The sequence below is a fragment of the Felis catus genome, chromosome F2 (genome assembly GCF_018350175.1).
Source record: "Felis catus isolate Fca126 chromosome F2, F.catus_Fca126_mat1.0, whole genome shotgun sequence".
Classification (NCBI taxonomy): Eukaryota; Metazoa; Chordata; class Mammalia; order Carnivora; family Felidae; genus Felis; species Felis catus.
The window spans coordinates 16037802-16056549 of NC_058385.1; the positions used below are offsets into that span (position 1 = coordinate 16037802).

Genomic DNA, 18748 nt, shown 5'->3' on the forward strand with positions numbered 1-18748 from the left:
ATGATCTAGCGTTTCCACTTCTGGGTTTATATCCAAAGAAGTAAGAGCAAGGACTCACACAGATAATTGTTCACCCATGTTCACAGCAGTATTATTCATAACAGCCAAGAGGTGGAAACAACCCAAGTGTCCATTGATAGATGAATGAATAAACAAAGTGTGGCATATTCATACAATTGAATGTTATTCAGCCTTGAAAAGGAGGGAAATTCGAACACGTGCGACAACATGGATGAACCTTGAGGACATGCTAAGTGAAACAAGCCCGTCACAAAAGGACACAAATACTGTAGGATATCTAAAGTAGTCGAATTCATAGAGAAAAGTAGGAGTTACCAGAGGCTGGAGGAGAGAGAAATGAGAAGTTATTGCTCAATGGGTACAGCGTTTCAGTTTGGGATGGTGAAGAAGTTCTGGACAAGGATGGTGGTGATGGTTGCACAACAATGTGAATGTCCTTAGTGTCACAGAACTATACAATGAAAAACAGTTAAAATGGGGGGCTTCTGGCTGGCTCAGTGGTGGAGTATGCAATTCTTGATTTCAGGATTGTGAATTTGAGCCCCATGTTCAGTGTAGAGATTACTTAAAAATAAAAAAAAAAAAAGTTGGGGCACCTGGGTGCCTCAGTCGGTTAACAGCAGATTCTTGGGTTTCAGTTCAGGTCATGATCTCACGGTTCATGGGTTCGAGCCCCACGGCAGGCTCAGCGCTGACAGCACAGGGCCTGCTTAAGATTCTCTCTTCCTATCTCTCTGCGCCCCCACCCCCTCTCTTTCTCAAAATAAATAAATAAACTTTAAAAAAATTTAAAAATTAAATAAGTCTTTAAAATAAAAAAACAGTTAAAATGGTACATTTTATGGTATGTATATTTTACTACAATTAAAAAAATTAAATTTGCAGCCAATTTTTAGCATATGTATAGAATCTCATAGTAGGCATACTTATCTCATTACTGCCTTTATTAACTCTTCCTACCCTTACATTATCTTTGCTTTATTTCCCTCACTGGCTCTTTTAAAATATTATTTTATTGAGTGTTAATTTTTGTAGTACAATGACTTAGGACTTTTTTTTTTTTTTTTTTTTTTTGGCAGAACAAGAAAGGATTTCCATATTAAAGTACACTCAGTCTGGCAAGACAATGCTGTTGGTGATTGTGTCCCAGAGAAAGAGTGAGAAATATATATTTCTGAAGTCCATCAGTGACACTGAGATAAGAAAGGAAACTGAGAGGGAAGACTGCTTTCTCACCCCTTCTTGAGCTGGGGAAACCCCTCCCTCCCCAGTGCCACCAGAAGACTCTGTACAGAGCGCTCCTGGGCCCCCTCCCCCAGCCCTGTAGCAATATGCATCAATTCTCTCCCCCACTCCCGGCCAGCCTCATGGGCCTTCTACCTGTGCAGTGTGACAGAAGGCTACCTGGCTTAGTGTTCTACTGTCAAATAGTGAGTTTCTTAATAACTTTTCAGCAAAGAGCGCTGAATTTTCATTTTGTACCTCACAAATTGTGCAAACTTGAAAATTATGTAGTGAGTCTTACCTCCACTAGACAGTAAGCATCTTAGGGGGAAAAAATCCATCTTACTTCTCTTTGTGTAGCCAGTCCCAACCCCAGTGCCTGACAGGCAATTCCACAGGAGACAATCAATAAATACTTGTTGCACAAACAAGGATGCAAACTACAGGAAACCCTTTATATCATAGTACTAAGTATTCCTTCTTTATCATCGGATATCAAACCCACTCCAGAAAAAGCCTGCAAACACAGGAAAGTCCGGCTTCCTGGAGGAAAAGGAAGGCTTATGGGTGAGACCAAGAGTGAAGGAGACACCGTGTCTCGTCTTCTTTCCTAGGCTGGAATCCACAGGTGGAATTCATCTTTGATGTGAGGAATGGGGTGAGTGTTGCACCCACAGCTCGAATGGTTGTAACTCAAGCTCCAGCCTCTTCAAGACAGATCATTACATACATTCATCTCATATTGACACTCCTTTTTAAACTCTCCAGAGATGGGATTTTCATGGCTTCCCTAGATAACACAGCTTAGCCATGCATCATTCTTCACAACTTCCCAGAGACAGAAGGTTTTAATAGCTCTCCCATAACAAGACAGAAATGCAGAGAAAGGGAATAGAGCTGGAAGAAAATCATGATAAAAGGAAGGAGAAAGCTAAGGGAGGCAGAAAGACATGCAGACAGAAAGAAAAGCAGACGTAGCGGATCACGGCTCATGACTCACAGCTCACTTCAAGGGCCAGGCCTTTCCGATATCCACCTTCTAGAGAAGGCTGTCCGGAAGCTGGGGGTTCCAGATCATTTCTTGAAAAACCTAAGAAAATATAAAGAAATTTCAAGCACAGAATGGCCATTTGGGATCTTTGAAATTTGTCAGATACTTTCTATCTACATGAGGACTAGAGGTCAGGGTACATCAAAGACATCAATTTGAGGCGCGAAAGGGGAAACACAGAAAACTGGGTGTGGAGGGTGAAGAGGGGAATGGAGACGAAATGGCGTCCAGGGCAGCATTTTCTAATTTGCACACTTTCCCTAAGCCATCCCCCACCCACATGCTCACTCGGTTCCTAACAGCATCTTCATCAATTAAGATTCTATGAGATTGGCAGACTCCAAGATCAACAGTACCATCCACATATTCACTATTCCACTGGCAAGGCGAACAATTCCGAATATTAAAAGTAAAGCAACACGTTCTGCCATGTCTTTTGTATACAGACAGCTGAAGCTGCGTGAAAGTTTGGCACCAAAAGGCCAAGTACCATATTTTCAGCCACCCACACGCCAAACCCCATAATAACTACAGACTCTAGATGTGAAATTTTCAGACATTTGCAGTGAAGGAAAACTAATAGTCATGTTTCTTCATGTGCTTCCTTTCCTAACAGGGCAGTTTCTCAACTTTAAAACCTCGTCAATATAAGCTAAAGAGAACAAAGGGTGCTGCGGAGATATTTTCACCAGATGTCAAATGGTGCTTATTTATTTAAACAGAAAACCCCACTTTGTACATTTGGTTCACTTAGTGGTATGTGCTCTGTAACAAGTATTTTTTATGAGTAAAAAGCTGCCACCAGTGCGCTTAAGTTACAATAGGGCTTCAGAAAAGTCTGTTAGCTGAGACTAAATATTGCTCTTTTTGCTTTTGGTTGAAATGTAAATTCCACTCCCATCCTCTCTCTATAATAGGAGAAACATTGTTGCTAATGTCATACCTGGACTTATACCTACTTCTTCTGTGGTCAAACCTAGAAGCAAAGATGCTCGGTTCCCTGTGCTTTTTAAGATAGGTATATATATGCTACAGAGCACTGATTTTTCTCAAACATTAACAACAGAAAACAATAAATTCCCTCCTGTGTGACTATCTGGTCTCTTGTGACCTGAATGAGCCCTCAAAACCCACAGGCTGAGAGCTTGTGTTGCCCACTCAGTGAGGATAACAAAATGGGTAGACGGACATCCTCTGAGTCTCTGCAAATAAGGAGCATGTTAACTTGTTCTATGAAGAAGGGCCTCTATGTCCTTCATTCTGCCAGATAGAAAATGTAATTTTAGGTCAGACCCCTCCCTGTCAAGGAGTCTCTCCACCTGTCACAGATGAGGTGTTTCAGATGCCCCTCCTACCTACAAGGTGAGAGACAGTCGGAGATCACAACTTGCAAAGATTTGAAAAAGACAAAAAAGCTTCACAGATAAGCAAATATATGAGGCATGTATTCCCAGATTATCAACCCAAGCATAGGGCAGAATGCCAACCCCCTTAGATTTACAATGGGTAAAGAGCATTTAAAAGGAGAACTCTGAACAAGTACAAAAAGAATCTGAGTATTTTCTGATGCCTTCAGGTCCCTGGTTTAAGAAGTAATCTCCCAGCACAAAAGGGGCTGAGGCATAAATGAGGGGGAAAACTTCGGAAACAGTCAACTATGCATGGACAGTGAAAGAAGGGGAGCCCTGGCTGAGTTTGAACAGAGTATTCACTTACTTACATTTGGTAGAGGGTTTTCACCAATTCCTTGATGAGGAGAAACTGGCAGGTTAAACCAACATCACTGTATGTATGTATTGTATATTATAATATAGATATTAGATATATAATATCTAGTACATAATATAGTATCCACATAGGATAACAGAGTGGACATAATTTTATTTAATATAACTTTTCAGTAAAGTGTACATAGTTCTCATCTCATTCTATGCTTTATCTATTTTTAACTTTTCTTTTTCAAACCCAGGGTTAAATAATTCATTCAACTTTATGTTATACTTAGAAATTTCGATAAACAGGGTGAAAATAACATTGTAGTGAAGAATTAAACTTATTAGATATTATTTATCAGATATCCTTAGATGATATATCATAGCTATCCCTTGGTGATGTAGCATCTCATACAGAATGCTATCTTAACTTCCTTCTCTATCAGTATAGTGGCTTACTTACATTGCCTAAGAAAACCCACCACTATAAAACACCTGGAAATATGGATCTTTTTTTAAAGGATTTTAAATGAATAACCAATCTCACCAAAAATGTAAGCAAAATTTCTGGGAGCCAAAAATAAAGAGGAAACTGAAAAACAGAGTGGTGAGCCATCTCTGAGCTTTTTACTGCTTTGAAAATATTCGTTATTCATCAAAACTAAGAGGCTGTATTTTAATGGCCAAATAAGGACAAGACACATGGCCTTGGGAGTCCCCTTATATCAGAAATTTTTGATAATTTCAGGGAAAGAGGAAGCAAAAAATATCAAATCTCCAGCTTTTAAGAGTATGATATATTTTCAATCCCAGTCTATATTTCAGGTTTAAAAAACAAAACACAGGGGCGCCTGGGTGGCTCAGTCGGTTGAGCGTCCAACTTCAGCTCAGGTCATAATCTTGCTGTCTGTGGGTTCGAGCCCTGCATCAGGCTCTGTGCTGACAGCTCAGAGCCTGGAGCCTGCTTTGGATTCTGCGTCTCCCTCTCTTTCTGCCCCTCCCCCGCTCATGCTCTGTCTCTCTCTCCCTCTCTCTCTGTCAAAAATAAACATTTAAAAAATTTTTTAAATAATAATAAAATAAAATAAAAAACACAATACCAGCTCTAATGTTGGAGAATATGGAAATACAGGTCTCCATCACAGTCCAGAAATTTGAGATATCAACACAAAAAGTACCATCTGACTTGTAATACTACTCTAGAACACCTAAAAGAACCAAACATAAAATCTCTCTCAAGAAATAAGGCCTCAACTCTGACAATAAAGGGTCACATGGTAACTCTATGTATCATATTTTGAGGAATTGCCAAGCTGTTTTCCAAAGTGGCTACAAAATTTAACCTTCTCACCAGCAATGCATGTAAGTGCCAATTTCTCCACATCCTTATCAACATTTGCGACAATCCTAGTGGGTGTGAACTGGTCTCTCATTGTGGCTTTATCTTTCTCTAATGACTAATGATATGGAGCAGCTTTTAATGTGCTTATTGGCCATTTGTATATCTCCTGTGGATAAATGTCTACTCAAATCATGGGCCCATTTTTAAATTGGGTTATTTGTATTGGTTTTGTTGTTCATTTGTAAGAGTTCTTTATATATTCTGAACACAATCCTTTGATCAAATGTATTACTTATAAATATTTTCTTCCATTTGTGGATTATATTTTCACTTTTTTATAATGTCTGGTGAGGCCCAAAAGTTTTTAAATTTTTAAATAGATTTTACTTTTTAGAGCAATTTTAGGTTTGCAGCAGCAAAACTGACTAGAAGGTACAGAGATTTTTTCCATGCTGCCCCAACTCATGCATGGCTTTCCCCATTATTAACATCCCCCCTTCAGACTGGCACATTTAGTACAATTGATGAACTTACTAAGACACCATTATCTCCAGAAATCCACAGTTTACATTACAGTTTACTTTTGGTGTTATATACATTCTGTTGGTTTGGGCAAATGTATAATGACATGTAGTCACCATTACAGTATCATACAGAGTAGTTTTGCCACCCTGAAAATCCTCGGTGCTCCAACTATTCATCCTTCCTTCCCCTTAAACCCTGGCAACCACTGATCTTTTTACTGTCTCCATAGTTCTGCCTTTTCCAGAACATCATATAGTTGGAATCATGCAATATATAGTCTTTCCAGATTGGCTTCTCTCACTTAGTAGTATGCATGTAAGTTTCCTCCATGTCTTTTCGTGGCTTGATAGCTCATTTCTTTTTAGTGTTGAATAACAGTCCACTGTCTGACTGTACCACAGCTTATTTACCCATTCGCCTATTGAAGGGCATCTTGACTCTTTCAAGTTTTGACAATTACAAACAGGTGCTATAAACATCCATGTTCAGACTGTCGTGTGGACATAAGTTTTCAAGTCCTTTGATTAAATACCAATGCACATGATTGCTTGGTTGTATGGTAAGAGTTTACTTTTGAAAGAAACTGCCACATTATCTTGCAAAGTGGCTATACCATTTTGTGTTCCCACCAGCAATGAGTAAGAGTTCTTGTCTTCACTCATCAGTTAATACTGACGAAGTTAGAGGACTAAAATTCCTTGACTTCAAGACTTACTATAAAGAGGGGCACTTGGGCAGCTCAGTCGGTTAGACATCCAACTTCAGCTCAGGTCATTTCTCATGGTCCCTATGTTCAAGCCCCGCGTCGGGCTCTGTGCTAACAGCTCGGAGCCTGGAGCCTGCTTCAGATTCTCTATCTCCCTCTCTCTCTGCCCCTTCCCTATTGACGCTGTCTCTCTCTCTCTCTCTCTCAGAAATAAATAAATGTTAAAAAAAAAAACTTACTATAAAGAGACAGTAATTAAGACAGTATGGTACTGGTAAAATCCAAATCCTCACCAGCATTTGGTGTTTTCAGTGTTCTGGGTTTTGGCCATTCTAATAGGTGTGCAGTGATATTTCATTGTTGTGCTAATTTGCATTTCCTGATGACATATGGCTGTGAAGCATCTTTTCATGTGCTTACTTGGCATCTATATATCTCTGGGAGGTATAAAATATCTTTAGTCAATTTTTTAGATGAATTGTTTTCTTACTGTTGAATGTTAAGGGTTCTTGGTGTATTTTGGATAACAGTCCTTTATCAGACATGTCTTTTGCAAATATTTTCTCCCACTCTGTGGCTTGTCTTCTCACTCTTTTGACATTGGTTTTTACAGAGAAGTTTGTAATTTTAATAAAGTCCAGATTATCAATTATTTCCCTCACGGATCACGTCTTTGGTGCTTTATCTAAAAAGTTATCACCATAACCAAGGTCATCTAAGTTCTATGCTATGTTATCTTTTAGTAGTTTCATAGTTTTGTATTTTACATTTAGGCTTATGATCCATTTTGAGTTAATTTTTTTCAAGGATATAGGTCTGTGTCTAGATTTTTTGTGTGTGTGCATGTGGATGTCCAGTTGTGAGCATTTGTTGAAAAGACTATATTTGTGGGGCACCTGGGTGCTCAGTCAGTTGAACATCTGACTCTTGATTCCTGCTCAGTTCATTATCCCAGGGTGATGGGATCAAGCACCACATCAGGCTATGCACTGAGCATGCAGCCTGCTTGAGATTCTCTCTCTCCCTTTGCCCCTCTACCCCACTTGTGCACTCTCTCTCTCTCTCTCTCTCTCAAATAGAAAAGAAAAGAAAAGAAAAGAAAAGAAAAGAAAAGAAAAGAAAAGAAAAGAAAAGAAAAGAAAGGCGGCTATATTTCCTCCATTGTATTGCCGTAGTTCCTTTGTCAAAGATAACTGAATATATATATATGGATCTTCTTCTAGGCTCTCAATTCTGTTCTTTTTATTTGTCTATTATTTTACCAACCCCATGCTGTCATTAATCACTGTATCTTTAGAGTAAGTCCTGAAGTCAGGTAATGTTAGTCCTCCAAATTTGTTCTTCAATGTTCAATATTAGCTATTCTGTGTCTTTTACCTCTCCACATAAACTTTAGAATCAGTTTGTTGAGGGGCAACTGGGTGGCTCAGTCGGTTAAACACCCAACTTCGGTTCACGTCATGATCTCACAGCTTGTGAGTTCGAGCCCTGTGTCGGGCTCTGTGCTGACAGCTCAGAGCCTGGAGCCTGCATTGGATTCTGTGTCTCCCTTTCTCTTCCCCTAACCCACTCACATTCTGTCTCTGTCTCTCTCAAAAATAAATGAACATTAAAAAAAAAAAAAAGAATCAGTTTGTTGATAGCTACAAAATTACTTCCTCATATTTTGATTGGTATGGCACTGAATCTATAGATCAAATTCAGAAAAACTGTTATCTTTACAATATTGACTTCCTGTCCATGAATATGGGGTATCTCTCCACTTGTTTACTTCGACATCATTCATCACAGTTTTGTAATCTTCCTTTTGAAGGTGTGCAGTGATATTTCATGTACATACAGATCTTGTGTATATTGTGTTAGATTTATATCTAAGTATTACATTTTGGGGGGTGCTAATGTAAATTTTTTAATATCAAATTCTATTTTTTTCATTTTTGGTTGATAGGAATTAACTGACTTTTGCATACTGACCTTCTTTCCTGCAATCTTGTTATAATCATTTATTAGTTCCAGTAGTTTTTTGTTGATTATTTCAGATTGTCCACATAGGCAATCATGTCATCTGCAAATAATGGCAGCTTTAATTCTTCCTTCCCAGTCTATACCTTTTATTTCTTTTTCTTGTATTATTGCATTAGCTAGAATTTCCAGTATGATATTGAAAAGCAGTGGTAAAAGGGTTCATTCTTGCCTTGTTCCTGGGATAGCTTTGAGCTTCTCACCATTACATATGATGTTAGCTGCAGGAATTATTTTAGATTATCAAGTTGAGAAAATTCCCCTCTCTTCCTAGTTTAATGGAAGTTTTTATAATGAATAGGTGATGGAATTTGTCAAATGCTTTTTCCACATCTATTTATATGCAATTTTTCTTCTTTAGCACGTTGATGTGATGATTGTGATGATTACACTAACTGATTTTCAAATGTAAAGTCAGCTTTGCATAGTTGGGAGCTTTTGATTTTTGATTAAGTGTAACTTACCTTTTTTCTTTTTTTTAAATTTTTTTAATGTTTTTATTTATTTTTGAGACAGAGAGACAGAGCATGAGCAGGGGAGGGGCAGAGAGAGGGGGAGACACAGAATCTGGAGCAGGCTCCAGGCTCTGAGCTGTCAGCACAGAGCCCAGCACGGGACTTAAACTCACAAAACATGAGATCATGACCTGAGCTGAAGTCAGACGCTAAACTTACCTTTTTTCTTTTGCCACATGTACTTTTCAAGTAATATCTAAGAAACCTTTGCCTAATCCAAGGTCACAAAGATTTACACCTATGTTTTCTTCTAATGGTTTTATAGTTTTAGCTCTTAACATTTAAGTCTATGATCCATTTTGAGTTAAAAATTGTATATAGTTTGAGACAGGGATCTCATAACCTTTTTACTCTTCTCACACATAGGATACATTCACTGCTTCCCCAAAAGGGATAAAACATAGTCCTATTTGATCACTGTATTCATTTCTGACTTTAAGGTCACATACATTCCTCTCAATCAGATGTTGATGTGCTCCTCAAGGCTCAGTGTCCAGTGAACTAAGAACACAAGTGATCTAGATTCCTAACATGCAAAATACAACAGTGGAGTTGGATCAGGATAACCACAGTAAAAACTTCATTTAGAAAGAGGAAGACTAAGAAACAGAAATTGCCAATCATTAAACCCTGCCTCAGAATCCATATAAGTTTTATATACTGATGTGGGATGGAAAATTGAAGATCCTTGATTGAACTACTTTCTGTGCTCTCAAAGTGTTCCTTTGGGAATTTTTCCTTGATCTCAGAGTCCCTCCTTCTGAAAGATGCCTCCATGACCATTGCTCTTGATAGCCATATCCAAAGTGGGCACTGGGAAATATCCCCTGCTTGGCAGTTACAAAGCTTTCACAACAATGAATAAGACTTTCATGGAGAAAATCATAAACCTTTACTGAAAGATACTTTAAAAGAGCTAAATAAATGGAAAAAATATAACATATTCAAAGACTGAAAATCATAATATCATATACATGTCAAACCTTGCTTGCCTAAAATGATATATAGATTTAATACAATTTCTCAAAATCTCAGCATATTTTTGAGTGTATGTGTGTAACCAAAATTTCATAAGGCAATTGCAAAATTCATATGAAAGATTAAGGGGCCAAAATACTTCTTAAGAGGAACAATAAGGGAGGAGGATTTGCCTTAACAGACATCACAACTTAAATATTGAGACCAGGTGGTACTAATGAAGAGACAGACAAGGAATAAACTGAACTGATCAGTAGAATAGAACAGAAAGCCTAGAAGGAAATCTACACATATATGGTTTAGACCTGGCTGTGTGGATTGGTGGAGAATGGCTTTCCAATAAATGGTGCTAAGATAACTGATTATGTATTCTGAAAAAAAAGTAAATATCTACCTTACACCCTACCAAAAAGAAGGACAAAAAAATCAATAAGTAAAACCCAAACAATCCAATAAAGAAAAAGCAAAAAACTTGAAGAGGCATATCACTGCAGTAACCTGAATAGCCAATAAACAAATGAAAAGATGTTCAAACTCTTCAGATATGGGTTGAATACAAACTGAAAGCACAATGAAAAACCACTATACACTCACCAGACTGACAAAGTTTAAAAGTCTGACAATACCGAGTTAACAAGGATATGGAGTTTGAGTTAGTACTACTGCTATAAAAAACACTTTGATATTATCCAATAAAATTGAAGATGAGCATAACCTATGACCTATAATTCCCTTCCTATGCACATACCCTACAGAAATCTTTGTACACAGATAACAAGACCACTATGATTATAAAAAAGAAAAAAAAAAAAGAAGTAGAAGTAACCCAAAAGTCCACCAATAGTAGAATGAACAAATCAATTGTGGTATTAAGTGTGGTATTAACAAATTAACTGTGGTATATATATGTATATATATAGAGAAAGAAATTATATATGTGAAATATATATGAATTTATATATATGAAATTGTAAAGAATTCATATATATGAAAATTGATGGATTTCCATCACATGCAATAACAAGATGAATCTCAAGAGCATGGTGTTAAATGAAAAGAACAAATTGAAGAACACAAAAATAGGATTCCATTCCCATAAAGCACAACAATATTTAAAATCACACAATATCTTATTAAGGGATATAAACATATGTGAGAAAACATAAATGAAAGCAATGAAATGCTAACTAGAAGTTCATGACAATAAGAACTTCTGATTGGGAAGAGGCAAGTAGGGATTTCAAAGTTGATAGTGAAGCTCTTTTGGGGAGTCTGGGATGTGTACACTTTCTACCCCTTTTGTGCAGATACACACACACACACATACACACACACTATTATCTATTGAGTATTAGATGAAAAACTACCCCACCGAAATAAGATGTTATGACAACAATCACTAGTTGTGAGATAGTGTTACTAATCCATCAGCTTCATTTTTTATATTTAAAATGTTTTATTATTTTATTAGAATATATCTTTATGTGAACTTCTCAAAACTGATTTTGCCAAAATGAAATGATGTGTATCTTATGGTTTCTCAGTTTCTGATCATTTAAAAAGTTGGAAGGAGGCAGGGAATAGTAGCAGACTCATCCATAAGAAGTTACTGCAAATTGTGCTCTTGATAATATTCTTTCTTTATATCCTTTGCCTCAAACATTTTACACTTAAAAACATTTCATGGCTGCATTTTACAGCTTACAGATGAAGGTTAGTGGAATTTATAGAGAGATTAGACCTAGAGAGAACATAACAATGAGTTTAAATGTGAGAAAGGTACTATTGGCAATTCTTTGGTAATCTGTAAAGAATATTGGAAAGGACCTAATAATGATAAATGGCATTAAACTATATTCTGCTCTAAGTCAGAGCCCCATTCATATTCATATTTAAGGATGGTTCTGGTGTTAGAGCTCACACAAAATTCTTCTATAGACTATGCTCTTCTTTTCCAGAATTTTCCATGATGAAATAATCTCTTTGCCCATTGATGTCTCAAGTAGTCACGGCAGAATGGCCAAAATTGCTCTGAGCATTCCAGTGGATGACATCAAGAGAGCCAGTCCTGCGTGCTGGGAGTACACGGCTTTTGTGGCAGCCTGGTGGTAGCACCCCACTTTTCCACTTACCATCTGTGTGTCCTTGGGAAACTGCTGCCATCTCTTCTTGCTTTGGTTTCCTTATTTCAGAATGAGAGAGATTATATCATAGAGTTGTTCTGAGGGTTAATGCTTCAATATATAAAGCACCCAGCTCTAGCAGATGTTTTAGAAATGTTAGTTGCCTTACCCGACTACTATCTTTACAGTGGAAATGGAATCCTATATCCCAGTGCTCTGAGCATCTGTTTAGAACTGGCCAAAAGCTAGAATCTGAGATTATTAAAGACAGATCATTAATAGAGCAGGGATGCCTAAATTCCTATTCTTACTGCCTATGTTTATTATATTTCTTCAAAAATGCTTTATGAGCATTTAAAGCAGCTTTCTGTCGAATGACATTTATACTACAAGCAACTCTGCATTTATCTTAAAATTCTTGTAAGAAGCTAGAAATTAAGTCTGAGTATGATTGAGATTACAAATAAACTAATGATAAGACAAGAGCACTAGAAACAATTATGAAATCCCAGAGATTAAGAAACTTTGATTTTTACCTACACATTTTAAAAACCATTCAGAAGATGTTTGGATTTCTTTTTAATTTTGTGTTGTTAAATACAGATAATATTTTGACAATCTGGAAAACAAAGAACTATGCTTTTTAGAATTTTGTGTTGCTAAATATAGATAATATTTTGACAAACTGAAAAACAAAAAACTATTTTAAGCCTCGTTTCAAGAGGCTTGATCATAATTAGCTGGTGTTTATTAGTGTCTCCTGAGTGCATGGGTTTGCATTTTCCTTTGAAGAATATTAAATAACATGAAAATATTAATTCTTGCCCTGTAAGGGTTTACATTCTAGGATATCTCATTCATTTGGGAGAAAATAATTTTTTCATTTTAAAAACAGTAGGCAGATGGTTTAATCCATTGGGTTTAGTTTCAAACAAACAAACAAAAACATTTTTTGAGGTGTAGAAAAGCTAAGTGAAACAGATAAAAACATGTCAAGAGTTTTACATATAATTTGGCTCTATGGAAACATTCAATATTAAGTGTTAAATATGCATAATATTAACACATTTATTCTAAGTCATCAATTTAACATTCTTCTCCAGTTTCCAGGAGATTCCATTGAATTCAGCCAGGATTTTCCCATTACCTATGTGCCTGGTTGCTATGCAGAAAATCTACCATCATTGGTTCACTTACCAATGTTGAACACCTACCACGTGCCACATACAATTCTAAGTCCTAAACACAAGAGGCTTAAGAAATACACACTTTCTATAGTTTCTATATATGTTCATTCGACATTGGTGTTATTGAACTATTTTCTAAATCTCCTAACACCAGTAGAGATGCAAGGAACTTTGAAATGTGTTTCGTCTGACATTTTCCCTTCACAGTGAAGAATACTGAGGCAATGTCAGAGTGTGTATTGTATTCACAAGAAAGCCTATAATATGTATGTCACAAGTGTCCAGAATTATTTGAAGGCAGCCATGAACTAAAGATGAAGATCAATATTATCACAAAAACGCCACTCATAACTTTGGTTCCTAAACACAAATAAATTTCACAGAAGCTGGAATTTGGAATTAACTGATATTTGCTACCTATTTACTACACTTAGCAAAACTTCTATTGTGCAGTAAAATAATAACAAAGAATACCCTTGGAAAGATGGATTCTAAAGCAGCAGAAAGAGATATATCCTGAAAAAGAACCTCTGAATGAATATCACATCTCTTCTTTTGCCCACCTCTGATCAAGTTTACCTACAGTAGCCAGAAATAACTTTTGAAAATGCAAATCCAGGAGTGCCCAGGTGGCTCACTGCACTGAGTGTCCAACTCTCGATTTCAGTTCAGGTCATGTTCTCACAGTTCTTGGGATCAAGGTCTGCATCAGGCTCTGTGCTGACTGCATGGAGCTTGCTTGGGATTCTCTCTCTCCCTCTCCCTCTGCCCTGCCCCTCTCTCTCTCTCAAAATAAATAAATATTTTTTAAAAAAAGAAATAAAATGCAAATCTATTTATGTCTCTTGACTGCCTAAATACCACCTTCATGATCTCTCAGTGCACTGTGATATAACCTGTGATATAAGTTGTGATCGTTAATCTTATGTGTCACCTTGACTGGACCATGGGGTACTCAGATATTTGGCTGAATGTTACTCTGGGTGTGCCTGTGAAGGTGTTTCCAGATGATATCAGTATTTGAATTGGTAGACTGAGTTAAGCAGATTGCCCTTCTCAATTTTGGCGGGCGTCACTGAACCCACTGAAGGCCTAAATAGAACAAAAATGTGGACAAGGGAAGAATGCTCTCTCTCTCTCTCTCTCTCTCTCTCTCTCTCTCTGTCTGTCTGCTTGCCTGATCTCAGACACTGAGCTTCTACTTCCCTCCAACTGGGACTTACACCACCAGTACTTCTGGTTCTCAGGCCTTCATGTTCAGACTGGACTATACCATCAGTTTTCTAGGTCTCTGGCTTACAGTTGGCAGATCATGGGACTTTTCAGCCTCCATAGTTTAGTGATATGTGTGTGTGTGTGTGTGTGTGTGTGTGTGTGTGTGTGTGTACCTTATTGGTTCTGCTTCTCTGAAGAGCCCTAACTAATACAACAGCCTGAGAGTTTCTGCATAATCAGACTCCTGCCTGCCTCACAAACCTCACTTTACACAAATCATCACCTTGCTCTTAGGGCTCAGACACACTGACCTTGTTTTTGATCCTAAGATGCCCAGCACCTTCTCCACTCAGGACTTAATCATACGCTGTCCCCTCTTCAGAGCACGTGCATGTGTGTTCCTTCCCTAAGACACGTATGTGTGCTGTTACTGCCTTTCTCTGGAATATTCCTCCCTTCATCCTATGCTTGCCTAATTGCAAACCATCTCACAGATCTCAGGTTAAATGTTGATTTCTGAGGAAACCTTCCTATCCCCAAATTAAATTAGTCCCTTATTTATTTATTTATTTATTTATTTAGTGGGGGAGGGGCAGAGAGAGAAGGAGTCAGAGGATCCCAAACAGGTTCCACACCATCAGCATGGAGGAACCTCATAATAGGGCTCGAACTCACAAACCGCTGACATTGTGACCTGAGCCGAAACCAAAGTCAGATGCCTAACCGACTGAGCCACCCAGGCGCCCTGATCCCATTTATTTTTTTAAGATTGAGTTTTACTTAATGTAAATTATACTTCAGTAGGTGACTTTTGTTTTTAAGTTTTTATTTTAATCGTCTGGTGTTCATCATGACAAGTGCACTCCTTAATCCCCCATCACCTATTTCACCCATCCCCCACCCACCTCCCCTCTGGTAACCATCAGTTTCTTCTCTATAGTTAAGAGTCTGTTTCTTGATTTGTCTCTATTTTTTTCCTTTGTTCATCTGTTTTGTTTCCTAAATTCTACATGAGTGAAATCATACAGTGTTTGTCTTTCTGACTGACTTATTTCACTCAGTGTTATACTGTCTAGCTCCATCCATGTCATTGCAAATGGCAAGATTTCATTCCTTCTTATAGCTGAGTAATATTCCATCATATATATATATAAAGACCACATCTTCTTTATCCACTCATTAATCAGTGAACATTTGGGCTGCTTCCATATGTTGGCTATTCTAGATAATGCTGCTATAAACATCAGGGTGCATGTATCATTTTGAATTGATGTTTTTGTATTTGTTAGGTAAATACCTATTAGCATGATTACAGAATTGTAGGGTAGTTCTATTTCTAACTTTTATGAGGAAACTCCATACTGTTTTCCACAGTGGCTGCACCAGTTTGCATTCTTACCAATAGTGCACTCAGGTTCCTCTTCCTCCTCATCCTTGCCAACACCTGTTGTTTTGTGTTTTTTATTTTAGCCATTCTGATAAGTGTGAGGTGATATCTCACTGTGGTTTTGATTTGCATTTCCCTGATAATAAGTGGCATTGAGCATCTTTTCATGTCTCTGTTGGCCATCTGGAAATCTTCTTTGGAGAAATGTCTGTTCATGTCTTCTGTTCATTTTTAAATTGGATTATTTGGTGTTTGGGTGTTGAGTTTTATAAGTTCTTTATAGATTTTCAATACTAACCCTTTATCAGATATGTCATTTGCAAGTATCTTCTCCTATTCCATCAGTTGCCTTTTAGTTTGGTTGATTGTTTCCTTCGCTGTGCAGAAGGTTTTTATTTTGATGTAGTCCCGCATCATTTATTTTTGCTTTTGTTTCCTCACCTCAGGGTACCTATTTAGAAAAAAGTTGTTGCAGCCTATGTCAAAGAAATTACTGCCTATGCTCTCTTCTAGGATTTTTATGGTTTCAGGTCTCACATTTAGGTCTTTCATCCATTTTGAAATGTTTTGTGTGTATGGTGTAAGAAAGTGGTCCAGTTTTGTTCTTCTCCATGTTGCCGTCCAGTTTTCCCAACACCATTTGTTGAAAAGGGATTAGTCCTCCCCTTTATATGCTCCCATAGCTCTGGTCTTGCTCTTGCATAGCATTTTTCATAATTGTGATTCAGTAATTAGAGTTGACCCTTTAACAATGTGGAGGTGAAGGGTGCTGACCCCCCCAACACAGTCAAAAATCCATGTATACTTTTGACTCCCCAAAACTTAACTCCTAATAGCCTATTGTTAACCAGAAGCCTTATCGATAACATAAATAGTTGATTAACACATATTTTGCATATGTATTATACTGTATTCTTACAATAAAGTAAGCTAGAAAAAAGAAAATATTATTAAGAAAATCATAAGTCAGAGAAAATATATCTACAGTACTATACTGTAGTATGGGGGGAAAATCTGCATTTAAGTGGACCCATGCAGTTCAAATCTGCTTTGTTAAGGACCAACTGCATTTGTTTAATATCTGATTCTTCTATTAAATTGTTAAGGACTAAAAGGTAAAAAATTGTAAGAACTATGAAAACTAGAACCAGATTTGCTGTACAGGTGGGATCCATGTTTTGCCTTTTTACAACTAAGTCCCCATCACTGAATACGGTGTCTGGTATTTAAGAATAAATACTTAATGTCTGCATAAATCAGTGAGTGAATGAATGAATGAATGAATGAATGAATGAATGAATATGATCCTTAAGCTATCATTTATTAGTATCCCAGACTCATTCATTTGTGGTCAAAGTAGATTTTTCATCAGCAAATACAAATTGAGGATACCTTTGTAATTCTATCACTTATTCTATAAGTACATAATTCTATGTTACCAGGCAACATGTTGCCTGGTACATAATGAGGGTTTTGTAAATGTTGGATGATGGGTGAATGTTAAAAGGATGAATGGATGGATAAAAAACCAAATCCAGTAATTAGGTCTGTCTACAGTTAAACTTAATATGTCTTTTTGTATAGGCATAATAATCATCCTCATCAAATTGTCTAAACAAATATGAACATGTTTGAAAAAGCACAGAGAGTAAAGGATAAAGAAAACAAAAGGGGGAAAAAAAAGACTCATGTTTCTCCTGAGCTCTCAAAAGTCTTATTACCTGTAATACATTTTTGGCACTTACATACTGAACTGTTAGTTAACTTTATAGATATGTATGGTTTATCACCCCAACCACATTATAAACTTCTTAAGATCTAGTAACAGGGGTATCTTGGTAGCTCAGTCAGTTAAATATCTGACTCTTGATTTCAGCTCAGGTCATGATCTCATTGTCCGTGAGATTAAGCCCCACGTTGGGCTCTGTGTTGTCAGCATGGAGCCCACTTCAGATCCTCTGTCTCCCTCTCTCTCTGCCCCTCCCCCATTCTCTCTCTCAAAATAAATAAATAAACTTAAAAAAAAAGAAAAAGATCTAACAACATATCTTATATTGCCCTGTATCTTCCCCTCAACTTCTGGAGTAGCTGGCATAGCGCCTAGCCTATAAGAGGTACTCGTAAATACTTAACTGAATGTACCATGACACAATGTTACTATATTCTGACTGGCTATTCTCATGTGCTGCGAATAATTGCAAATTTTGTCTCTCTGAGGCTTACCCAGACTTTATCCTGAGGTTACAGTCACTAATTGCCAGAATGGTGCTGTTTTGTTATCTAGGTTGCAAACACCAGACATAAAGATAGATAAAGATAAGATACAAGTTGTTGGTTCAGAGCTCAAGGTACTAAAAGTCTAAATTGGACTGGTAACTGTGACAATGGTTAAAACAATAGTAAGTAAAAATAGTCATTGTCACTAACAACAAATTTTCTGGTAAAGAAATAAAGACATTGATCCCAATTACAGAACATCAAAAACAATACTTAGAAGTAAGTTTAACTAAAAAGGTGAAAGATCTCTATTCTAAAAACAAGATACTGATTTTAAAAAATCAAAACAGACACAAATAAATGGAAAAGTATCTTTTGTTCATGGATTAGAAATGTTAATGTTGTTTAAAAAAAGAAATATTAGGGGTGCCTGGGTGGCGCAGTCGGTTAAGCGTCCGACTTCAGCCAGGTCACGATCTCACGGTCCGTGAGTTCGAGCACCGTGTCGGGCTCTTGGCTGATG

At 37.2% G+C, this 18748-nt stretch overlaps 1 long non-coding RNA gene across 2 annotated transcripts in view; it reads right to left on the minus strand.

Annotated features, from left to right (window-relative positions):
• Window positions 1-1373: 1373 nt before the first annotated feature.
• LOC123383108 overlaps window positions 1374-18748 on the minus strand; it is a 72838-nt gene continuing 55463 nt past the window's right edge. For both annotated transcript variants that reach the window (XR_006592489.1, XR_006592490.1), the window contains one exon: window positions 1374-2335. This is a non-coding gene — a long non-coding RNA (uncharacterized LOC123383108). The remainder of the gene's footprint in view (window positions 2336-18748) is intronic.